Consider the following 24,836-nt stretch of genomic DNA (forward strand, 5'->3'; position numbering starts at 1 on the left):
AATTGAAATCATTCAACTAAATAATGAGGATTTCTATCATCCTAATGGAGGTGTAGATTACATCTCACATTACGCTGTTTCAACGTGGCTGCATGAGATGACTTAATGTGACTCCGTGCAGCTAATGGCAATGTCCAGCTTTGGCAATGAGCCACTTTTGGATTTGACAGCTCTAACGCAGTTCCACCTCTTCCAAAACAACCACTATGTGGATGTCGGCTAAAGCGGCTCTGATTGAAAAGAGCCCTTAGTTTCAACTAACCTGTTCTTCTAGATTAGTGTGGACGAAGGAAAGAAGTGGTCAGTGTGTGCTGGAGCCTCGTGGTCAGTGTTTCAGGGCACTACGATGGAGTCTTCCTGGAATGAGCCTCTGCTGGCCCTCAGGGTAGAGTGCCTCCTAGTGCTGCAGAAGGCAGAGGGTGAGATCTGCCTCAGCTCTCTACGGGACAGACGGACCGGGGCCAGCTCCACTCGGAATCTGCTGGCTGGGGCTGTCCAATGCTCCGTCGCTGGCCGCCTTCCTGCCCTGGGTCTGCAGGTCTGGAGCCTGGGGGCGGAGGGAGTCGGTGACTAGCTGTGACAGGTCTCTCTCCAGCTGCTGCAGCCTAGCCTGGACCGCCTGTCCACTGTCCCCTGAGCCACCCTCTACACACGAGGACAAAACGAGCAGTGAGAATACTGTAAAACAGACCAACACAACGAAGGGGCAGGAATACCCCACTCATAAACATTAATCACATTGACGCGTACAACTTGACCTTGGAGCTGCTGCATTAGTATCTGTATGTTGTGCTGGTGCTCTTGATGCTGCTCAGTGAGCCGGAGGTCTGTGTCCAGAGTGAGGCGCTGTAGAGCTGCCTCCATCTCCCTGGTCACCTCCTCCTGCTCTCCACTGCAGCTGCAGCTCCTCACAGTGCAGCTGCAGCCGCCGCTCCAACTCCCGCAGACACAGCACCTGGAGGGGCCAAGGGAACGCTTTGAACTATCCGCTCAGTTATTGACTGGTAGTTTAGCAGGAGGGTAATGGAAGGTTAGTAGTGCAGTGAACCATCTCTTTTATGTTTGCCTATGGAGAGCTTTTAAACCAGTCCCACTTCTGTCCCAAACCCTTTTCCAGTTTCAATTCTGCCCCAAACTCTTTTCGACCCCTTAATCTAAATCCCAGCCCCCCAGCCCAGTGTGTGTGTTGGGACTGACCTGGTTGAAGTATTTGACCAACAGTGCTGAGGCCTCTGGAAGTGACAGCTCTCTGTGCCCTCATGACGTCATTGTGGTCGTCTCCGTGGGCGGAGTTCCCCCGAGGTCCCCGACGTGTCCCCGAGGTCTCTCTTTCTCTCCTGGATGGAATAGTTCTTAAACTCTACTGCAGCATCCAGAGCCTCCAAGACCTCCTCCGACTGCAGCAGTGCATGCTCCTCCTATACACACACACACACACACACACACCATGTATTTCCACATCAGCCCCCTGTAGTCAGAGTGACATCCAGGCTGAAGGAAAATAGGCAACGCTAAGGAGCTCACCTCTGGCGTGAGCACCCTGCCGTCCCTCAGCTGCGTGTCCAGCGTGTCCCTCCTCCGATGCAGGCTCTCTCTCTCCTTCAGCAGCTCCTCCATGGACACTCCACACAGCCCTGCTGCAGAGGAGGACAGTCGCCTCTCTACCCTTCCTCTCTCCTCAAGCTCCTCATCCAGATCTCCCAGACGGGCCGACACGCGCAGCAAGTCCTGACTCAGAGTCTGAGGAACACACGTGAACGTACGCACACGCACTTTCAATTGCAGATAACAACATTGGAATGCCGTAACTTACACACACACAAAATGTACGGTTCTTATTTTTTTTCATACGTCAATACTTTGGATTTCTAAGCCCCGCTCTGTGTTTACCTGGCTGGAGCGAAGCCTCTTGATCTGCAGCTGGTTCCTCTCCTGGACACCGGCCTCTCGGTGCTGCAGCACCTCTTCTCTGCACCTCAGCTCCAGCTCCTGCAGGCCCCTCCTCCTATGCATTGCACGCTCCTCCTCGTGTTCCAGCCACACACGTCTCTCAGAATGCTGGGCATCGTACAGGGGAAAAACGAACACATCAACACGTCAAAACACACACACGGTTTGCTTATTTTCAACTATGTTGAATATCCAAATGAGATCTAAGGAATTTCCATAACAAACTCATCCTGCAGGGAGGGGCACCTCAAACCTGTGATCCTTTGCCAATGTAATGTGGCCACACTTTTAATTGTGGAACGTCATTCTACCTTTTCCTCTGATTCTTTAGAGTCTCCATTTTGAAAGACAGCCTTGTTGTCTGTCCTCAGGTCCTACAACACAGGATGCTGTTTACAGGATGTATTCTCTTTAATGAAAGACAACAAAATGGCAGCCCCACCACTTGGTTTGCTATGAGGCTAAAGGATGCGACTGGAGAAATGTAACCACATTCACAGATGGGGCTATATGGATGCAAAGACTGACCGTCCGAAAGGTCAACAGGAGTTCTGTATTAATGCTCCTTCAATACTCTATTAGTGCTGTATAAATGCTCTAGGAACACTCTGAGTGATGTATGAATGCTCTATGAATGCTCTGAGAGCTTTATGAATACTATATGAATACTCTGAGTGCTCTATGAATGCTCTATGAGGTCTGTATAAATGCTCTATGAGGTCTGTATAAATGCTGTAGGAGGTCTGTATACATGCTCTATGAGTGTTTAATGCTCTATGAGTGTTTAATGCTCTGAGTGTTTAATGCTCTGAGTGTTTAATGCTCTGAGTGTTTAATGCTCTGAGTGTTTAATGCTCTGAGTGTTTAATGCTCTGAGTGTTTAATGCTCTATGAGTGTTTAATGCTCTGAGTGTTTAATGCTCTGAGTGTTTAATGCTCTGAGTGTTTAATGCTCTATGAGTGTTTAATGCTCTGAGTGTTTAATGCTCTGAGTGTTTAATGCTCTATGAGTGTTTAATGCTCTATAAGTGTTCTTTGAATGCTATATTGTTAGCACTGACCTTGTTCGTGTGCAGATTACTGGAGCCACTGGTCTGCAGGCTAACCCTGCTCTGTGTCTCCGCCTTCTTTAGGCGCAGCAGGGTCACCATCTGACTCCGCCTCTCTCTGCGCTCCTTGCACCTTACAGAAGGCACAGGCCGGTCTTGGCAATGAAACATAAATTACAGGAAATATTCCACCTAAGACTCATAATGTAGTAAAAACTGTATTTACCTGTAGGGCATTCTGACGGTTGAAGTAACTGGAGCCCGTTCTGAATCTGGTCCAAACTAGTATTTTGTGCCTGGTTCCGGCCTAAGCAGGCTGGATTCTGTCTGCTTGTCAATGTGCGGTTCATAGAGCGCCTGCAATATATCCATCTGATTAAAGAAGTAGTCTGTCTTGAGCAAGCAGAACAATTACATAGCTCTGAAGCAGGATGTTACAGTACTACAGTCTCGCTCACCTCAATCCCTTTCTCCCCCCTCCTCTTCCTCGTCTTCCCTCCTTTCCTTCAGTGTTTTTTGAGGGCAGAGGACCTCATCTCTCTTCTCTATCTGAGCCAGCAGCAGCTGACTGCGGGTCTTAAAGGCAGCCATCACCCTCTCCAACGAACAGGCCGGAGGACTAGTATGGATCTACATAAGAAACACACAAACAGAAACTCCATTGTTGCTCACATACCGCCACACCGGCGGTCACGAATCATGAAGGCAGTCAAATTACCATTTAGTCACAGTAATTAGGTTTCTCCAAACTCTGATGCTGCTGCTGGTCATTAGTGGCCTACAAAACTTGCTAACTGCCTGGTACTCAGCACTCTATTGTCCCTCTAATCACTTTGACATCAATGCAAATGTATTCTGAAATCTAAATCAAACACTTAATGAGACCCCATGAGCTCATGTTTCACAATATTTCTATAGGCTATGCAATTGAGAAAACAGAGTGATGGCCTCTAATAAAAAGAGGAGGTTCCCATCAGCTTTCTATAGGCTAGACCTACTATATTTATTACTCAACTTAACTAATATTAAGCACATTGCTTCTCTTTACAACAGCAGTATAGCCTACCTGGCTGGCATGAAAATAAACCACGGAAAAAAGCATCCTCCCTTCGCTATTTAAGTGCATAGATGACATGTATTTTTTCCTGCTGCCCCTGTTTCGATACAGGTGCATGATAATGGTCCATTCTAAATCAAAACAAATGTCACACATATATTATTTAGTATATGTAAAGACGAGATTAAATCAAGAATAGTCTGATGGGTGACAATATTAGCCCATCACTTGTGAATTATACATTATCACTTGTGAATGATGGGCAGCGTAAGAAACAACTTTTTCAAATCATAGCCGCAACCCTCATGCAGCCTAGCCCATAGGCCTATATGTTTGAGGTTTGTATCACAACTAAAAAGTGGCCAAATAACTTCTTAAAATGAAGCACATCAATCCACTTTACAAGGGGTGTAGAGCCTAACTGGCAGATATAAGCAACGCGTGAGGTTCAAGTTTGGGGAACATAGTTTTCACCATAAAAATGCACCTTTATAATAAAAGCATTACACGCATAATTGTATTTGCGGTCACTTTTGATAAGGGTGTGTTCCAGTAATGGAACAATCATGCTTATTGCCTACTGCCGTGTGCGCATTGCTGCCCTTATAATGTGAAGAAATAACCTAATAGTTATTCACCACTTTAAGCTAAATGTTCTGATCTGTTGCGACAGCCACATTGCATAAAAAAGAGGTTTTGATGCTAGCGGTTGTATTCATTTGGGATCTATTGCATCCCACAACTGTCCCAGACTATGTTTAGAATATTTATTTCTCGCACAGAATAGAAGAGGTCGACTTTTGTACTTTGGGGGATAGTAGACTGACATAGGCTAGTGTTATTGCTGTTCGTTAGGCCTTCTCATCTTGTTGGCTGATGAAAAGTAAATATAGTAATTTTTTCAAATCCTCATTAGTCGCATCATGCAGCCTTATAATGTATTAAAAATCAAAACATATAGCCCAATGTTTGTAGAACAACTAAAGTTACATTAACTCTAAACTAAGCATATAGGATTATCTAATTCTTTGTTAACCGCTTAACACTGAATAGCCGAATGCACTCCCTCAAATCCTTTGGAGAAAATATTTATATTTTATTCAGCTTTGTTCAATTGTATTCTTCATACTATAAAACAATGTAAAATAATGCCACGGAGTTATAAGCAAATCTTGTCTGCTAAATGAACAAGTGTAGCCCACAGCCATTTGGCATAGCCACATCAGAACAACTCAGAGTATACTGTACTATTACTTTCTTCTGAAATAGACTACAGTTTCTTCATATCATGCTTCTTTAGACCTGTCTAAAATAAATAATACATTTATTGTGAAGGTGTAGGCTATATTACATGGATGTATTAGACTTCTTAAAATGGCTTGTAGGCTATGTGTGGAAGCCAGGAGATGCTAAATGTGTTTATGTTAATTAACGGTCAATTACCGGAGACTGACAGATATTTGCTTGACAATCACCGGCTGACAATATTTTGTGACCGCCACAGCCCTACACACACACACACACACACGCACACGCACACACGCGCTCTGGACACGTACCTTCCTCGTACAACCATGGCCTTGGCTGATCATGGGAACACTGTGAGGTCTCCTCGCTGACTTCCCAGAAGCCCCAGTGTCCAGCGAGGGTCTAAAGGATCCCATCCTGAAGGTCAGGAGGTCACCACAGAGACGATCTATCAACAGCTGCTGTTCCACCAGCTGCTCCTTCTGCACGCCCAACCAACGAAAAAACATCAGTCATCAACCACTGTAGAAATGCCCCATTCAATCTTTGTATCTCAATTTCTCGCTATCCTCTCTCTCTCTTTACCTGAATGCGTCTGTGCTCCCTCTCCTCCTGTCAGGACTGGAGGTGTGTCTGTTTCTCCTGTAGCAGTGTCTGCACCTGCCTCTGCACCTGCTCCAGCTCAGATTCCCTCAGGTCAAACACCTGCTTGTCTATAGCCAGAGTATCCTGATGGAAGGAGGGAGATTGGGAGAGAGACTGAGTAAAATAGAGTTGGGGGGGGGGAGAAAAAGAGAGACAAATACAATTTATACCTATGTTTAGAATATCATTTGTAAACAGATTATATTGAGCAAACAAAGCTGAGAAACAGAGCCCACTATACACACTACCTGGCAGTTCTTGAGCTCACGTCTGAGCTGGAGGATGGTGATCTGTTGAGACTCATCCCCTGCACCCCCCACAGGTTGTCTATAGTCAGTGTGGCCAGAGTGGCTAAGCTCCCTGTGTCTCTCCAGCCATTCCTGCAAACGCTGCTACAGAGCAGGACTCCGGGTGGAACTCTGGAGCTCCTCCAATAGGAAGGCAGCATCCTGTGCAAGGCAGCAGTACTGGGACTCCTCCACTAGAGCCGCCCCCCTGTCATCACGCTCCTCCTGAGTGGCCTGTTTGGTGCTGTCACTCAAAGCAATCCCTCTCCCTGTCTTATCCTTCTCTCTCAGTGCCTCTCTCAGAGTCTGGACCTCCTGCTCCAGCTCCCCCACACGAGCCTCTCCAGGCTGCCAGCCCGGACACGCCCTGGCAGGACACAACGCAGGCTGGTTCTTCACGTAGCGTGCCCGTGAGGCAAACTGAAGCACACTCAGCGTCTCTGCGACACTGTGGTGGGAAGGGCTGACGCAGGCCACCATCAGTGTGTGGGCGGAGCCGCCCAGTGAGTCCCGGAGGATGCGTGTGATCTTGGCGTCACGGTACGGCACATGGTTGTGGCGGCGATGGGGGTTGGAGAGTGCGCGGATGACATTGCCCAACGCCAGCAGGCCGGTGTTGATGTGGACAGACTCTTTGAGGCGCAGGCCTGTGTTCCCGGTGCGTGCAGCCCGCTCTGACCCAGACAGATCCACCAGGTGGAGTTTAGAGGAGCGGAGGGAGCCATTGTCGTGGTGATGCTGCGTTAGCTGTAGGGTAACGATAGCGTGAGAGCGGCTGGAGCACTGGTTCATCTGAGTGGGGCCAGTGTGCCTCAAGGCATTGCCAGCCTCCAGGACGCTCAGCAACTCCTCAGCCGAGGTAATCACCGTTTCTCTTGCCACAACTACCACTGAAACAAACCCACACACTACAGTCAGATTCCATACAGTGCATTCGGAAAGTATTCAGACCCCTTGACTTTTCCCCCATTTGTTACATTACAGCCTTATTCTAAAAATGATTAAATTGTTTTTTCCCCTCATCAATCTACACACAATACCCCATAATGACAAAGCAAAAACAGGTTTTTAGAAATGTTTTTTCTTTGTCATTCATTATGGGGTATTGTCTGTAGATTGATGAGGGGGGGAAATTCTTTAATCAATTTTAGAATAAGGCTGTAAAGTAACAAAATGTGGAAAAGTCAAGGGGTCTGAATACTTTCCGAATGCACTGTACTTCCATTCATTTTTTCAACTGGTACCGGGGGGACCTTCAGACGAGTCCTGTGAGGCCTGTGGGCGTCCTAGAGCAAAGCATGTGTGTGAGAGTCTCACCTTTGTACAGAGGGGTCATATTAGTGTTTAGCCCTAACAGTTCGGACACTACAGACAGAAGATGTCAGACTGGTTGTACCGACTTCAGACGAGTCTCCTGACACTTGTGGAGGGCGTAGAGGAAACCGGAGAACACCCTCGTGTTCTTGAGAGTCTCATCTTTCCATAGTTTGTAGGCCAAACCGTTCGGAGGATACAGATGATTTTGTAAGAAGACCGATTTTCGGGATGTCTTATGGTCTGACAAACCACGCTCTAGCTCTGTCACCTTTCACCAGAGATGCGGAAGTACGACATAGGCAGATGCAGTGGATTGAGACACATCCCATGCAAACTGACAGATTGTTATGGGGCGCGGACATCGGCCTTAGGGGGTTAAACACACACTTGACACGTCACACACACCCTAGCACAGACAGAGTGAGTAACCAGTGTTGCCCCTGTCATCCTCTCTGATGTGCAGCTCCTTGTTTCCAGTCTGGACCTCCAGCAGGTCCCTGAGCTCCTCCTGGTACAGTTCCATGTAGGACACTCTAACGTCTACCGCAGCCCTGGCATCCGCAGCCCTCCTCTCCACCAGGAGCACAAACAGATCTGCTGCAACCCGACCAATGATCCCACTCTCCTCCGGCAGAGATGCTAACAAGGGTACAAGTACAGAGAGAGAGAGCAACGTCCTTGGTGAAAACACAAAAGCAGAGTTGTCTGATGATAATATAATCGTATAATTGCATAATCATAAAATTCTCTGCATTTGCCTCAAATGACAGTTCAGGGTAGAATCATAGTAGATAGATTATTCAAGGATTCATGTCAGAACATCATCATCCCTCAATGCACTTGGCGTCTGCATGATGTCAAAGAGTACAATTGGGCTCACACTTTTAAAGGCCCAGTGACGTCAAAACTAGATTTGACCTATGTTTTATATATATTTCCACACTATGATGTTGGAATAATACTGTGAAATCGTGAAAATAATGACAATGCCCTTTTAGTGTAAGAGCTGTTTGAAAAGCACCTGAAATCTCTGCCTGTTTTGTATGGATGGAGTTTAAGCCTTCCATGGTGACATCACAACCCCATTTTCAGGTTGCCCCTCCCACTCAGACCCCTCCATTATCGTATCGTCCATCTCCATTGTTGTTACTTGTAGTCTGACTACTTGTGTTGTCTATCTCTAGTTGCCATGGATTTCACCGATAAATCAAGGAAAGCTCGTGCTTTTCTATCCAAGAAAAGAGATTCGCTGTAAAAGACACATTCTGATGCTACAGCGCCGCCTTACGGCATGGTTATGCCACTGCAGGCAAATTCTAAGGAATCAAATACACAATTCAGACACCGGTATTACCGATAGAAAATATAAGGCAACCCCCTTCCAAACAGCCATTATTTTAATAGTTTCTTGCAGGTATACCCCTTTTATACATATCAGTGGGTAACTGGCAAATTAGGAGGTGTTGTTAAACCATGGGGTCTGTTTGCAAATTAGGAAGGTATTAAAGGTCCAGTGCAGTCAAAAACGTGACTTTCCTGTGTTTTATATACACTGCTCAAAGAAATAAAGGGAACACTTAAACAACACAATGTAACTCCAAGTCAATCACACTTCTGTGAAATCAAACTGTCCACTTAGGAAGCAACACTGATTGACAATACATTTCACATGCTGTTGTGCAAATGGAATAGACAAAAGGTGGAAATTATAGGCAATTAGCAAGACACCCCCCAAAACAGGAGTGATTCTGCAGGTGGTGACCACAGACCACTTCTCAGTTCCTATGCTTCCTGGCTGATGTTTTGGTCACTTTTGAATGCGGGCGGTGCTCTCACTCTAGTGGTAGCATGAGACGGAGTCTACAACCCACACAAGTGGCTCAGGTAGTGCAGTTCATCCAGGATGGCACATCAATGCGAACTGTGGCAAAAAGGTTTGCTGTGTCTGTCAGCGTAGTGTCCAGAGCATGCAGGCGCTACCAGGAGACAGGCCAGTACATCAGGAGACGTGGAGGAGGCCGTAGGAGGGCAACAACCCAGCAGCAGGACCGCTACCTCCGACTTTGTGCAAGGAGGTGCACTGCCAGCACCCTGCAAAATGACCTCCAGCAGGCCACAAATGTGCATGTGTCTGCTCAAACGGTCAGAAACAGACTCCATGAGGGTGGTATGAGGGCCCGACGTCCACAGGTGGGGGTTGTGCTTACAGCCCAACACCGTGTAAGACGTTTGGCATTTGCCAGAGAACACCAAGATTGGCAAATTCGCCACTGGCGCCCTGTACTCTTCACAGATGAAAGCAGGTTCACACTGAGCACATGAGCACATGTGACAGACGTGACAGAGTCTGGAGACGCCGTGGAGAACGTTCTGCTGCCTGCAACATCCTCCAGCATGACCGGTTTGGCGATGGGTCAGTCATGGTGTGGGGTGGCATTTCTTTGTGGGGCCGCACAGCCCTCCATGTGCTCGCCAGAGGTAGCCTGACTGCCATTAGGTACCGAGATGAGATCCTCAGACCCCTTGTGAGACCATATGCTGACACATGCACATTTGTGGCCTGCTGGAGGTCATTTTGCAGGGCTCTGGCAGTGCACCTCCTTGCACAAAGTCGGAGGTAGCGGTCCTGCTGCTGGGTTGTTGCCCTCCTACGGCCTCTTCCACGTCTCCTGATGTACTGGCCTGTCTCCTGGTAGCGACTGCATGCTCTGGACACTACGCTGACAGACACAGCAAACCTTTTTGCCACAGTTCGCATTGATGTGCCATCCTGGATGAACTGCACTACCTGAGCCACTTGTGTGGGTTGTAGACTCCGTCTCATGCTACCACTAGAGTGAGAGCACCGCCAGCATTCAAAAGTGACCAAAACATCAGCCAGGAAGCATAGGAACTGAGAAGTGGTCTGTGGTCACCACCTGCAGAATCACTCCTGTTTTGGGGGGTGTCTTGCTAATTGCCTATAATTTCCACCTTTTGTCTATTCCATTTGCACAACAGCATGTGAAATGTATTGTCAATCAGTGTTGCTTCCTAAGTGGACAGTTTGATTTCACAGAAGTGTGATTGACTTGGAGTTACATTGTGTTTTTTAAGTGTTCCCTTTATTTTTTTGAGCAGTGTATATTTCCACACTATGAGGTTGTAATAATACTGTGAAATTGTGAAAATTATAATAATGCCTTTTTAGTGTAGGAGCTGTTTTAAAAGACCGTCTGAAATTTCAGCCTGTTTTGGTGGGATGGTGTTTGGCCTGCCTGGTGACATCCCCAAGCAATAAATTAGTTAATAAACCTAATAAGAAAAAGTTCCAAACCTCTCTGTCAATAACAGCTCATTTTCATTTTCCTCCTCGCCACTCAGACCACTGCCAGACAGTCATATAAAAATTATTTCTTGAGAAATTGCTCTTGCTAAGAAGCAATTTTTTTTCTTATGACGATTTGTTTGAAAACAATCACAGTAAGGTGTTACCCAGAAAGTATTTGATATTGAGATAAAATCGGCTGCATTGGGCCGTTAAACAATGAGACGATTCACAGACCCGATACCTGTATTTTGGTTGCAGGGTCTGTGAAATTGCAGGAATCATGACTAGGTCTTTCGTACCCATTTCAGACAGAAGATGTGGTATATTACCTGTAAAAAATATAAGGCCATGTTTACAGTGCTTTCAGAAAGTATTCATACCCGTTGACTTATTTCACATTTTGTTGCGTTACAAACAGAATTCAAAATTGAGAAAATATAATTTTTTTAATCTCACCCATTTACACACAATACCCCATAATGACTAGGTGAAAACATGTTTTTTTGTGTGTGTGCAAATTTATTGAAAATTAGATACAGAAATATCTAATTTACATAAGTATGCTATTTACACCCCTGACTCAATCAAAACTTTGCAGAAGCACCTTTGGCAGCGATTACAGCTGTGAGTCTTTCTAGGTAAGTCTCTAAGACCTTTGCACACCTGGATTTTGCAACATTTGCCCATTATTTTCCAAATTCTTCAAGCTCTGTAAAGTTCGCTGTTGAATGAATTACATTTTTCATTTATTTAACTAGGCAAGCCAGTTAACAACAAATTATTATTTAAAATGACGGCCTACCACGGCCAAAACCGGACGACGCTGGGCCAATTGTGTGCCACCCTATGGGACTCCCAATCACAGCCGGATGTGATACAGCCTAGAATCAAACCAGGGACTGTAATGACGCCTCTTGCACTGAGATGCAGTGCCTTAGACCACTGCGCCACTCGGGAGCCCAGTCATTGTTAGACAATCATTTTGACGTCTTGTGATTTAAGTCAAAACTGTGTCCTGCGTTAAATGAAGTGCAGCTTATAAAGCCTTCATAAACACTACATGTGTTACAAATCATCTACAACCGTATGTCATGCTTTATAAAAGGTTAATAAATGTGGCATAACTGTGTGCCTTAACCACCAATGTCAAACGTGACAAAACCCACTATGTCAAATAAAAAAGGAAAGGGAAAGGGGGATACCTAGTCAGTTGTACAACTGAATGACTTCAACTGAAATAAGACATAAACCTGTGCTTTGTAAAGGGTGACATAAGCACCCCTTAATAAAGGCCTTATAAATCACATTAAATTGAGGCTTCACAAAGCATTTATAACCCTGTCATGCATCTTGGTATTCCCAGGATCTACCAAACGTAAAAATGTATTCACGCATGACTGTAAGTCGCTTTGGTTCAAAGTGTCTGCTAAATTGTATATATATTATATTACTCTAAATGGATGCCCCAACGTAGGATGGCCAACCTCTTTTCCTCTTGGGTGCATAGTCAATATTGGACCTGACCTCAACCTTGCCCAAAATGCACACCCCTACCCACCAACCACGCAGCTAGTCATGACAGACACTCTAAAGTGCAGTCATGCACAGCAAAAAAACGTTAGTAGGGTCTTTTGTATTCGGTATTTTTTCTTCAAAATTCCGTTTTCTCTTTTGTTTTTCCATTATTCGGATTTCTCCCATTTGTTGTATTTTTCACACTTTTTTTTACAGGAAAACAACTACATTTAGATTGTCTGCTGTTTCTCTGTGTGGGTCTGTGTCAGAGATAAAGAGTTGATATTGCAGCTTTGGCCATCTCGCTCTTCAACCAGACTCCACAGGTGCACCTTGATCCTCCCACACACCAGATAGAGCAGACACAAATCTCCACCTTTCTACTGTCGCCTGAGCTGAGCAACTCACCTGAGAGAAGAAGGTCAAAAGAGATTCACGTACACATAGTACATGCACGCATAACCTTAATGTCTATGTCAGGGTGTCTGAGTAGTGACGTGCCCCCAGGTGGACTAGGGCCTGTTGTACGCTGTAGTCAGCAGAGTAGCCTCCTCTCCCCTAGCCTCCATGATAACCAGAAAATCCTCCACAAAGGAAGTTGCTACCACTATTTCAACATAATTTCCTGTCCTAGAGAGAACATGCACGTTTAGGTTCTGTTGTGTATTGATGTGACTTAGTGAGATAGGATGTCACGTCAGTAAAGGAATGTGAGGGGTTACACGGACCGTGATGGAGTAAAGACATGTTGAAGTTTACCTCTGAGTCTGGTTGATTTCATTCAATATAATATCTTAACTTAGCACGAGTTGTAAGTATAAGATTGAACAGGTTCCAAACCAAACCTTATCTAGCCAGCTAATCTTATCTGTTGCTTGTTTTGTTAACTACACCATATTCAAAAAATTCTCAGACTCTCTGGCTGTTTCTGGAGCTGGATTTGTCATAAGCATTAATTTAGGGAAAACTTCACAACAGATGGAAATTACTGGCCTATCTTTGACCTTGCCATCTATTGTTATCTCAAGCTTTGTCATCTTCCATAAATTGCGGCTGTGAATCCACCATATAAATAGTTATAAAGAATAAGTTGACGCTCCAGTAATATGGATAACAATTGAAAGATGGCTGATATGAGTTTTTCTACATTGTCTTGGACACGGTGCAACCTTCGATAGGTAGGCTGCTGGCAAAGCCAAGTTAGCCCATGCTTATGGTTCTCACAGGGGAAGTGAAATGATAAGCTACTGTTACGTACGTCGATGGAAGGATCGGACCAAGGTGCAGCGTGGTAGGCGTACATTTTAATTTATTAAACGTAACGTCTAGTAGGGCTAAACAGCACAGTACCAAAAACAAGATCCCACAAACTACAGGTGGAAAAAGGCTGCCTAAGTATGATCCCCAATCAGAGACAACGATAGACAGCTGCCTCTGATTGGGAACCATACCCGGCCAACAAAGAAATAGAAAATAGATTGCCCACCCTCGTCACACCCTGACCTGACCAAATAGAGAATAAAAAGGATCTCTGAGGTCAGGGCGTGACAGCTACAATGACTTTGCTCATTATCATGCATGCCGCAAATGACATGTAACTAACTACAAATTCCTCAAATTTTATTTCGCAGCTGCCTTTTCATTAACTGGTTTCTAGCTAATGTTACACCAATCAAAGAAGTGGAACGTGTAGTGAAGCAAAACTTTAGTGATCAATGCTATCATATCACACAATTATGCCATTTTTAAGATGGTCAGATTTATATAATTTTTCTACAGACTAGCTTGAAAATGGACAAATTATCCAATGGATTATGATCATTTTCTGGTAAACAAAAAAAGTGGATGTGCAAAAACACACTTATTTGAATTTTTTCCATGGCTCAGGCAGATGGACACAAGGCTGTTTGGCTCATCTCAGTCATGAAGTGGAATAACTTTGCAGCTGTTTCTGAATAATGAACAATGCCATGTTGGTGGGTGTGTTGAGGAAATTACCACTAAGGACCCCAAAGTCGAGTTTAAATGAATGCATGTTCATTCACGCCAGCGAAGCGATTACAAACAGCACTTCGCAGTACAAGTTAGTCAGAAGCTCTGAGGAGATACTTCCCCCTCAGGATATTTTTACTATCACTGTTTTTTTTTCAAAAAAGTGCATCCTTTCTCAGCAAAGTGTTTGCGCACAGAGAATGGCTGCCCAGGAGAAGAACACCACAGAGTCTGGGCGTCCAGCCAATGTTCCAATCCTTCTGAGCCGACCTTTTGAGAGCAAAACTCAGGCACCCTGTCTGTCTATTGTAGGCGCATTTCTAAGTATGCAACAGGTCAAACATGTATGATAAGTGTGAGACACTAAGCAGAAAGAGACAACATTCAAATAAAACCCAGCCTTGAAACCATAGCCGTAGGAAAGTGGGTTGGGGATGCTTCGAATGTTTGGCAAAAAAATCTTGACTTGTTTTTTAAATGATTTTTCAGGGGGTGCTGCAGCACCCTCAGCATCTCTACTTCCTGAGGCTATGCCTGAAACAAAACTTAGGCTGAAAATAATTTGTATGTCATGTCTTAGGAAAGGACACCGCATTCACACGGATTTGCAAGAAGTGGGCAGTTCAGAATTGGTACTTCAAGCCCAAATATATCATACTTTGACTAAAACAAAAAAATAAATCATTGTGTAACATGGGTACGCTCTGGCCATAGTCTTTCAGCTCTAAAAGATGGATTTCCAGTAGTGTGGGTGTTTAACCAAATGTAGGATGTCTATATGCCACTGTATAATCAATAAGGTAATGTATGTATAGCATAGTATACTGTATTGTGTGTAACTGAAAAGCATTTTAACCCCTGCTTCCACAGGGGACCATTTCCACATTACTCCAACTGCATTTGAGGCCAATTTGTGCTTCAAATAGCCACTTTCCACACATACCTTATGTTGGAGAGTTTGTGCTGTGTGCAGTCGCAGTGCGTGGGTAAAAGTCACTGAGGATGCCCAGCCAGGAAAAAAAGCCATATTACAACCTGTGTTGTGATAATTGCATTGTTTGCTCTATAACCTGTTAGTTCATATAGTAACAATGTACGCTGACAGTCAGGAAGCAAGTTCAGGGAGTGAATACATTTAATTAATAAATGAACAAAACCAGAAACACAAACAGCGTACCGACATGACAGGAACAGATAGAGGAACAATGACAACTGGTGGAAAAAAAACTAAGGGAGTGACATATATAGGGCAGGTAATCAAGGAGGTGATGGAGTCCAGGTGAGTGTCATTATGCGCCTAACGATGGTGACAGGTGTGCGCCCTAACGAGCAGCCTGGTGACCTAGAGGCCGGAGAGGAGCACATGTGACACGTCTCTTGTCACCGTGATGTATAGGCCTAAGGACAAGAAAATCAGAAGACACAGTGCTAGAATAAATTATTTGTTTAATCACAAATCCGGAGAGGAACATCTGTCTGGTGAAGTCCACAAACAAATAGTTACATGACCTACAGCATGGTTACGCAAGTTAACGTTTCAGACATTTTCGGATTACTAAACAACTATTGATTTAGAACCACAAGTCGCAAAGAAAACAGGAGCTGCCTCCACTATTCCAACACCATTTCAACTTCAATATTTCAACATCATCAAATCACCTCTGCTTAGTCTAATACAGTGGCAACTAAGATACCGAAAACTAAATATGATATGACTGTCCATGGTACTGATATCAGTGTGTGTGTGTGTGTGTGCATGTAAGTAAAAAAAACAAACATGTTGACTCGCCCAGGAATGTCAATGCCATCCTCCTCTCTTTCATGACTCTTTCATACAGTACACGCTTTTAGTTTTTGTTGTCCTAGTCTACCTGGCTGAAATGCTGCTCGCTAGCCTAACTTCCTTTCATGAGCAACGATGCGCCAGGCCAGCTAGTTATTAGCCTACTACATCTAGCTACATATTGAACTTTCCTCTTCTCAGGCCAGGGGCACAACAATGTATGAATTTATGGTTAGATCAGAATCGCCGTTATAATCATTTGATAGTACAGAGAACTAAGTAAAACCACAAGTCTAAATCCCTATCTCTATCCATGGCTAATTCAGGAAAGGGACCATTTTAGCTAGCTAGCCAGCCACCGGAGGACAATGACATAACGAGATGCAACAATTCCGTTGTTTTCTGTAAATTACGTTTGGCTTGTGATTGGTGTGAAGCCAAATCCAAACTGGCTTCCCTTAACACTTTTTTTGGTGCGCCAAGACCATTCACAGTCGAGCTCACTCAGTTTAGCTCAATGCTGATCGGCTACTATGTCATACGATTTTTGACCAGACAGCATCAGATAGCTGGCCTACACATACTGAGACAGAGGGGTGCTTTTTCGCTCGCTCGTATGCTTTCTCCGGTGAGATATATTCAGCCTCTTGCGAATTGAAGGAAAATGATGAAACACAGAGCGACAAAATTAAATTAAATTTCAAATAAAAAAAATTCTTGGTACATTTTTGGGGGAAGCCTGGCTTCCCTTGACATCCATGAATACACGCCACTGGTTGTGTGTATGACCTTGTATGTAGCATCGTCCTTGTATGAGGGCAGCTTGTCTACGATGAGCTCCACCATCTTCTAGGAGTTGTTACTGGCTGGGCTTATGAAGCTCCGGAAGATTCGTCTGTGCTGCAGGAGCACGTGCTGGACCCCTCTGTGAGGACCTGGTGACGCTACTCAAGCATGAGCATAGGTGTGTTGTTATCAGAGCGCAAGACACGGCCCAACTCCTCAACACTCATCTGGAAGAAGTAGGAAGGCTTTATATTGGTAACATCTATAGAAGGCATGGCATCTTGATTAGCTGCATTCAGATGGATGATAGGTCATTGGAAATGTTACTGCAAAATGTGTTGAGACTGAACCGTCTTAGGACAGGCAAGAAGAGTGTAGTTTACTTCCAAGGTTTGATCATGCCTGCCTTTGCAAACAAAAGTAGTGTAAAGCTAAAGATACTGAACATTGAATGTACAAGCAAACAGAACAGAGCACTCTGTGTATGGGAGAACATGCAATCCCACATGGAACAGAGAGGTGTAACGCTCACCCTCTTTCATTGCTCTGGTGGTGGCAGCATAGAGAGTCATGTAACCACGGTAGGTAGTCCCGCGGTAGGTCACCTCACACTGCTGGTCCTCAAGCTTGGGTCAGAAAGTTCATCATGTCAACGACAAGCACCCAGTTAAGGGAGTGGTCGGAGGTTGGGGAGGGAGCCAGGGGGTTGGCCTTCTACCATCCACTGGCTGTGAGCTCCTCGCTCTTCCGCAGGGGTTAAAGCAGGGACTTTGTATTTGCAATGCTGATGGTCATATGAGAATTGTACGAGAAGGAAATTCAACTTTTGTGTGTGCAGCTAGCTTGCACGGTGTAGCTAGCTAGCTATAGAGGGCAGGTATTCCTCACGTGTCCTGAGGGATGCTGCTCTGTGATGGGCAGCTATAATACTATTACGGTACATATGTGAGTTATCAAATGAAGTTGTTGTCAAGTACAGTTTTATTGACGTTTATAGACATTAAAAGGTTCAAGGACCATTTACAGTGCCTTCAGAATGTATTATTAATACCCCTTGACTTATTCCACGTTTTGTTGTGTAACATACTTTTTTATCTCACGCATCTAAACACAATAACCTATAATGACATAGTGAAAACATGTTTAAAGAAATTGTAGCATTTTTATTTATTTACATGCATACCAGTAAAAAATGTGTACACATCTAACTTTTGAACACGCCTAATATTTTTATCAAATATAACATATTTTGATTTGTTAAAATATTTTGATTTGTTTAACACTTTTTTGGTTACTACATGATTCCATATATGTTATTTCATAGTATTGATGTCTTCGCTATTATTCTACAATGTAGAAAATAGTAAAAATAAAAACCCTGGAATGAGTAGGTGTGTCCAAACTTTTGACTGATACTGTAAGTATTCACACCCCTTTTCTATTACACTCCAAATTGATCTCAGGTGCGTCCAATTTCCTTCGATCCTCCTTGAGATGTCACTACAACTTTTTCAATTCAATTGGTTAGGACATCTACTTTGTGGATGACACAAGTCATTTTCCCAACAATTGTTTACAAATAGATTATTTCACTTATAATTCACTGTATCACAATTCCAGTGGGTCAGAAAAGTACATACACTAAGTTGACTGTGCCTTTAAACAGCTTGGAAAATTCCAGAAAATTATGTCATGGCTTTAGAAGCTTCTGATAGGCTAATTGACATCATTTGAGTCAATTGGAGGTGTACCTGTGGATGTATTTCAAGGTCTACCTTCAACCTCAGTGCCTCTTTGGTTGAAATCATGGGAAAATCAAAAGAAAGACCTCAGAAAAAAATGGTAGACCTCAACAAGTCTGGTTCATCCTTGGGAGCAATTTCGAAATGCCTGAAGATACCACGTTCATCTGTACAAACAATAGTACGCAAGGATAAACCCCATGGGACCACGCAGCCGTCATACCGCTCAGGAAGGAGACGTGTTCTGTCTCCTAGAGATTAATGTACTTTGGTGCGAAAAGTGAAAATCAATCCCAGAATAACAGCAAAGGACCTTGTGAAGATGCTGGAGGAAACAGGTACAAAAGTATCTATATCCACAGTAAAACGAGTCCTATATCGCCATAACCTGAAAGGCCGCTCAGCAAGGAAGAATCCACTGCTCCAAAACCGCCATGAAAAAGCCAGATTGTGGTTTGCAACTGCACATGGGGACAAAGATCGTACTTTTTGGAGAAATGTCCTCTGGTCTGATGAAACAAAAAAATAACTGTTTGGCCATAATGACCATCGTTATGTTTGGAGGAAAAAGGGGGAGGCTTGCAAGCTGAAGAACACCATCCCAACCGTGAAGCACGGGGGTGGCAGCATCATGTTGTGGGGGTGCTTTGCTGCAGGAGGGACTGGTGAACTTCACAAAATAGATGGCATCATGAGGAAGAACAATTATGTGGATATATTGAAGCAACATCTCAAGACATCAGTCAGGAAGTTAAAGCTTGGTCGCAAATGGGTCTTCCAAATGGACAATGACCCCAAGCATACTTCCAAAGTTGTGACAAAATGGCTTAAGGACAACAAAGTCAAGGTATTGGAGTGGCCATCACAAAGTCCTGACCTCAATCCTATAGAAAATGTGTGGGCAGAACTGAAAAAGCGTGTGCGAGCAAGGATGCCTACAAACCTGACTCAGTTACACCAGCTCTATCAGGAGGAATGGGCCAAAATTCACCCAAATTATTGTGGAAAGATTGTGTAAGGCTCCCCGAAACATTTGACCCAAGTTAAACAATTTAATGGCAATGCTACCAAATACTAATTGAGTGTATGTAAACTTCTGACCCGCTGGGAATGTGATGAAAGAAATAAAAGCTGAAATAAATAATTTGCTCTACCATTATTCTGATATTTCACATTCTTAAAATAAAGTGGTGATCCTAACTGACCTAAGACAGGGAATTTTTAAGATTAAATGTCAGGAATTGTGAGAAACTGAGTTTAAATGTATTTGGCTAAGGTGTATGTAAACTTTCGACTTCTACTGTATATCTGATGAAGGGTATTAAACAATTGTTGTGTGGAAAGTTTCCAAGGGCACAGTAATAGAACTTCCCAGACTCTGCCTAGAGCTGGCCTTCCGACCAAAGTTAGTAACTGGAGAGGGACCTTAGTCAGGGAGGTGACAAGAACCCAATGACCACTCTAACAGAACTACAGAGTTCCTTGGCTGAGATGTGATAACCTGCCAGAAGGACAACAGTCTCTACAGCACTTCACCAATTTGGGAATTATGGGAGAGTGGCCAGACAGAAGCCACTCCTGAGAAAAAGGCACATGACAGCATGCCTAGAGTTTGCAAAAGGGCACATGAAAGACTCTGAGAGCATAAGGCAAGAGATTCTGTGATCTGATGAAACAAACATGTATCTCTTAGGCCTGAATACAAAGCACAATGTCTGGAGAAACCAGATACAGCTCATCACCCATCTAACACCATCCCTACCGTGAAGCATGGTGATTGCAGCATCATGCTATGGAGATGCTTTTCAGCGGCAGGGACTGGGAGACCGGTACGGATAGAGGGAACAATGAACAGAGACAAATACAAGCAAATCTTTGATGAGAACATGCTTCAGAGAGCAAACGACCTTAGACTGGGGTGAAGATTTATGTTCTAACAGGACAATGACCCCAAGCTTACAGCGAAATCAATGCAGGAATGGCTTCAGAACTATAACGTGAAAATCCTTGAGTGGCCCAGCCAAAGCCCAGACTTGAATTCCATTGAAAATCTGTGGAAAGATTTGAAGATTGTTGTTGACCGCCACTCCCCATCTAACTAACAGAGCTTGAGAAAATCTGCAAGGAAGATTGGGTGTATATCCCCAAATCCAGATGGCAAAGCTGATACAGACATACCCAAGATGACTCAAAGCTGTAATCTCCATCAAAGGTGCTTCTACAAATACTTAAGTAAATGAGGTATTTCTGTATTTCATTTTCAATAAATGTGCAAACATTATGGGGTATTGTGTGTAGAATAGGGTTGAGTGGTATCATACCATCATTCGCTCATCCCAGATTTACGGTATTACCGGCATGCTAACAAATTTAGCACAAGTAATAGCGAATTCCTATGGAGGCTATTAGCTAATTATGCTAAACAAAAATATACAAATTGCAAAGACGGCAATCTAGCAGTATAGGTAGGAGCTACCGACTGTAATTTTTGGTGAGTTTGGACATATCACAAGTGAATGTGAACGAGAGACTGTGTAAATGTCTTGACGCATCCTTGTCTGAAGGAGGAACAGTACTGGCTCTAGAGCAGCATGTGTACACACTGTGTCTGTGTTGAGTCTGGAGTCGCTAGGGCAATGGGCCTGCCCACTCTGCTCAGAGAAGAGGGGGGGAGGAGCAGAATGCCAGAGAAGGGAGAGGAGAAAAAAACACAAGGAAATCAAGATAATAGTGGCAGCTGTACAGATAACTCTCATCTGAAATGCTTTGACTTCTCAAACACGCTTTGACTTCTCAAGCTAACACAATATGCTGCCCCCGTCGCCTTATTAATTCAGACACTTACTTAGATAACTAGCAAGTTAAACTTAGGGGTCGCGGTAACGCAGAATGATGCGTTTTCACACAGAATAAAATAATAAAATGCATAACAAATATCTTGCTGCGTTTTTGTAAAGGCAGATCAAAAATGTTTGGCATCAGACTAATTTTGTGCTTCAGTTACGGTTTCTCCACTCAGATGAGAATTCACAAATGGGCATTCTATCAGCAGACAACGCTCTGACTGATGTGTAGCTACTTTTCTCCTGTACTTTTCTCGGTGTAGCCTACTTTTCTGTTAAAATGCAAGATTAACTTGATGCAAAACATTAGTAAATGTAGCTGTTTCTATGGTAAACAGAGATATGATGGCTATGCATTGTTTTTGCAAAAAATACAGTGCTTTTTCATTGTAAGCTCCTTTACTTGTGTGGCTGCCAGCCAAATAAAATGTTAGTTCTGTTGTCATCTGATGAAGCTATTTTCTGCCGAATGTGCTGCACTAATGTATTTTCTTGAAGTAAAACTATAGTTGCACGTCCCTGATCATTAAGGTCTTCGAAAGCCAAGTTAACAAACAGATTACCGACCATTTCGAATCCCACTGTACCTTCTCCGCTATGCAATCTGGTTTCAGAGCTGGTCATGGGTGCACCTCAGCCACGCTCAAGGTCCTAAACGACATCATCACCGCCGTCGATAAGAGACATTACTGTGCAGCCGTATTCATCAACCTGGCCAAGGCTTTCGACTCTGTCAATCACCACATTCTTCTTGGCAGACTCGATAGCCTTGGTTTCTCAAATGATTGCCTCGCCTGGTTTACCAACTACTTCTCTGATAGAGTTCAGTGTGTCAAATCGGAGGGCCTATTGTCCAGACCTCTGGCAGTCTCTATGGGGGTGCCACAGGGTTCAATCCTCTCTTCTCTGTATACATCAATGATGTTGCTCTTGCTGCTGGTGATTCTCTGATCCACCTCCACGCAGACAACACCATTCTGTATACTTCTGGTCCCTCTTTGGACACTGTGTTAACTAACCTCTAGACGAGCTTCAATGCCATACAACTCTCCTTCCGTGGCCTCCAACTGCTCTTAAACGCAAGTAAAACTAAATGCATGCTATTCAACCGATCACTGCCCGCACCTGCTCGCCCGTCCAGCATCACTATTCTGGACGGCTCTGACTTAGACTACGTGGACAACTACAAATACCTAGGTGTCTGGTTAGACTGTAAACTCTCCTTCCAGACTCACATTAAGCATCAATCCAAAATTAAATCTAGAATCGGCTTCCTATTTCGCAACAAAGCATCCTTCACTCATGCTGCCAAACATACCCTGTAAAACTGACCATCCTACCGATCCTCGACTTCGGTGATGTCATCTATAAAATAGCCTCCAACACTCTACTCAACAAAATGGATGCAGTCTATCACAGTGCCATCCGTTTTGTCACCAAAGCCCCATATGCTACCCACCATTGCGACCTGTACGCTCTCGTTGGTTGGCCCTCGCTTCAAACTCGTCGACAAACCCACTGGCTACAGGTTATCTACAAGTCTCTGCTAGGCCTTATCTCAGCTCACTGATCACCATAGCAGCACCCACTCGTAGCACATGCTCCAGCAGGTATATATCTCACTGGTCACCCCCAAAGCCAATTCCTCCTTTGGTCGTCTTTCCTTCCAGTTCTCTGCTGCCAATGACTGGAACGCACTGCAAAAATCTCTGAAGCTGGAGACTCATATCTCCCTTACTAGCTTTAAGCACCAGCTGTCAGAGCAGCTCACAGATCACTGCACCTGTACATAGCCCATCTGTAAACAGCCCACCAATCTACCTACCTCATCCCCATACTGTATTTATTTATTTATCTTGCTCCTTTGCACCGAGATATCTCTACTTGCACATTCATCTTCTGCACATCTACCATTCCAGTGTTTAATTGCTATATTTTAATTACTTTGCCACTGTAACGGATGTGAAATGGCTAGCTAGTTAGCGGGTGCGCGCTAGTAGCATTTCAATCAGTTACGTCACTTGCTCTGAGACATTAAGTAGGGTTGCCCCTTGCTCTGCAAGGGTCGCGGCTTTTGTGGAGCGATGGGTAACGCTGCTTCGTGGGTGACCGTTGTTGATGTGTGCAGAGGGCCGCGGCCTTTGTGGAGCGATGGGTAACGATGCTTTGTGGGTGTCAGTTGTTGATGTGTGCAGAAGGTCCCTGGTTCGCGCCCGTGTCGGGGCGAGGGGACGACGTAAAAGTTATACTGTTACACCACCATGGCCTATTTATTGCCTTAACTCCCTTATCTTACCTCATTTGCACTCACTGTATATAGACTTTTTGTTTTCTTTGTTCTACTGTATTATTGACTGTATGTTTTGTTTATTTCATGTGTAACTCTGTGTTGTTGTATGTGTCGAATTGCTATGCTTTATCTTGGCCAGGTCGCAGTTGCAAATGAGAACTTGTTCTCAACTAGCCTACCTGGTTAAATAAATAAAGGTGAAATAAATAGAAATCAATAGAAACTCTATTGAAGCAACAAAAATGGTTGACTTTCAGTAGGACTCACCTGCGCCTGCTTTCTCACTTTATTTACAAACAAACATGTGACTGGCTCAACTGTTCTGGATAACTCCGGTAAGCTTCATAATGTCAAATAATGTGACAGGTGAAATGAGCGTGATCTGCTTCATCTTCTAAACGTATTGCACAAGTTGACTGCAGGTATTTACTTAAAAAGTAGCAACAAATATTCAAATTTATTGAAACAATTCAAAGAAAAAGTTTCAACGGTATTGATGGTACTGAAAAACCATCCCGTGGCTATTTCCAAATACCCCGGAATATGGTATATACAGTATACCGCCCAAGCCTAGTGTAGATGGGTGAGAAACAAAATCTATTTAATAAATGTTTGAATCAGTCTGAAACACAACAAAATGTGGAATAAGTCAAGGGGTATGAATACTTTCTGAAGGCACAGTAACTCGCCTGAAACGTTTATAGAGTAGAATTTATACATGCATTATTTTTATGTTATGATGTTGGATATTCTGCTAATGAGAACGCTGTTGAGTCAGACAGCCACCTCTCTCTTCTTTTTCCAGCTCACTAAAGTGCCTTTGCAACTCTTTGCTAGTTTCTGCATGCCTGCTATGTGACACCATTCTCTGGAGGTATTCGGTTGGACCATTTAGTGCCTGTGCACAACTTGAATTGTTGATTCATGATGTGTATTGTTAAATGTAGGTATTTTACGCCATAAAGTGGTTCTTGAAATCATTTTACTCCTGAAAGAAAATATATAAGGATAAGTCATACTAT

At 43.9% G+C, this 24,836-nt stretch overlaps 2 pseudogenes; both read right to left on the reverse strand.

Moving 5' to 3' along the window:
• Nucleotides 1–270: 270 nt before the first annotated feature.
• LOC129825872 (kinesin-like protein KIF27) lies at nucleotides 271–8,406 on the reverse strand (annotated as a pseudogene).
• A 4,281-nt stretch (nucleotides 8,407–12,687) lies between these two features.
• Nucleotides 12,688–17,695, reverse strand: LOC129825873 (queuosine salvage protein-like; annotated as a pseudogene).
• Nucleotides 17,696–24,836: the final 7,141 nt, after the last annotated feature.

This window comes from Salvelinus fontinalis, chromosome 28 (genome assembly GCF_029448725.1).
Source record: "Salvelinus fontinalis isolate EN_2023a chromosome 28, ASM2944872v1, whole genome shotgun sequence".
Lineage (NCBI taxonomy): Eukaryota > Metazoa > Chordata > Actinopteri > Salmoniformes > Salmonidae > Salvelinus > Salvelinus fontinalis.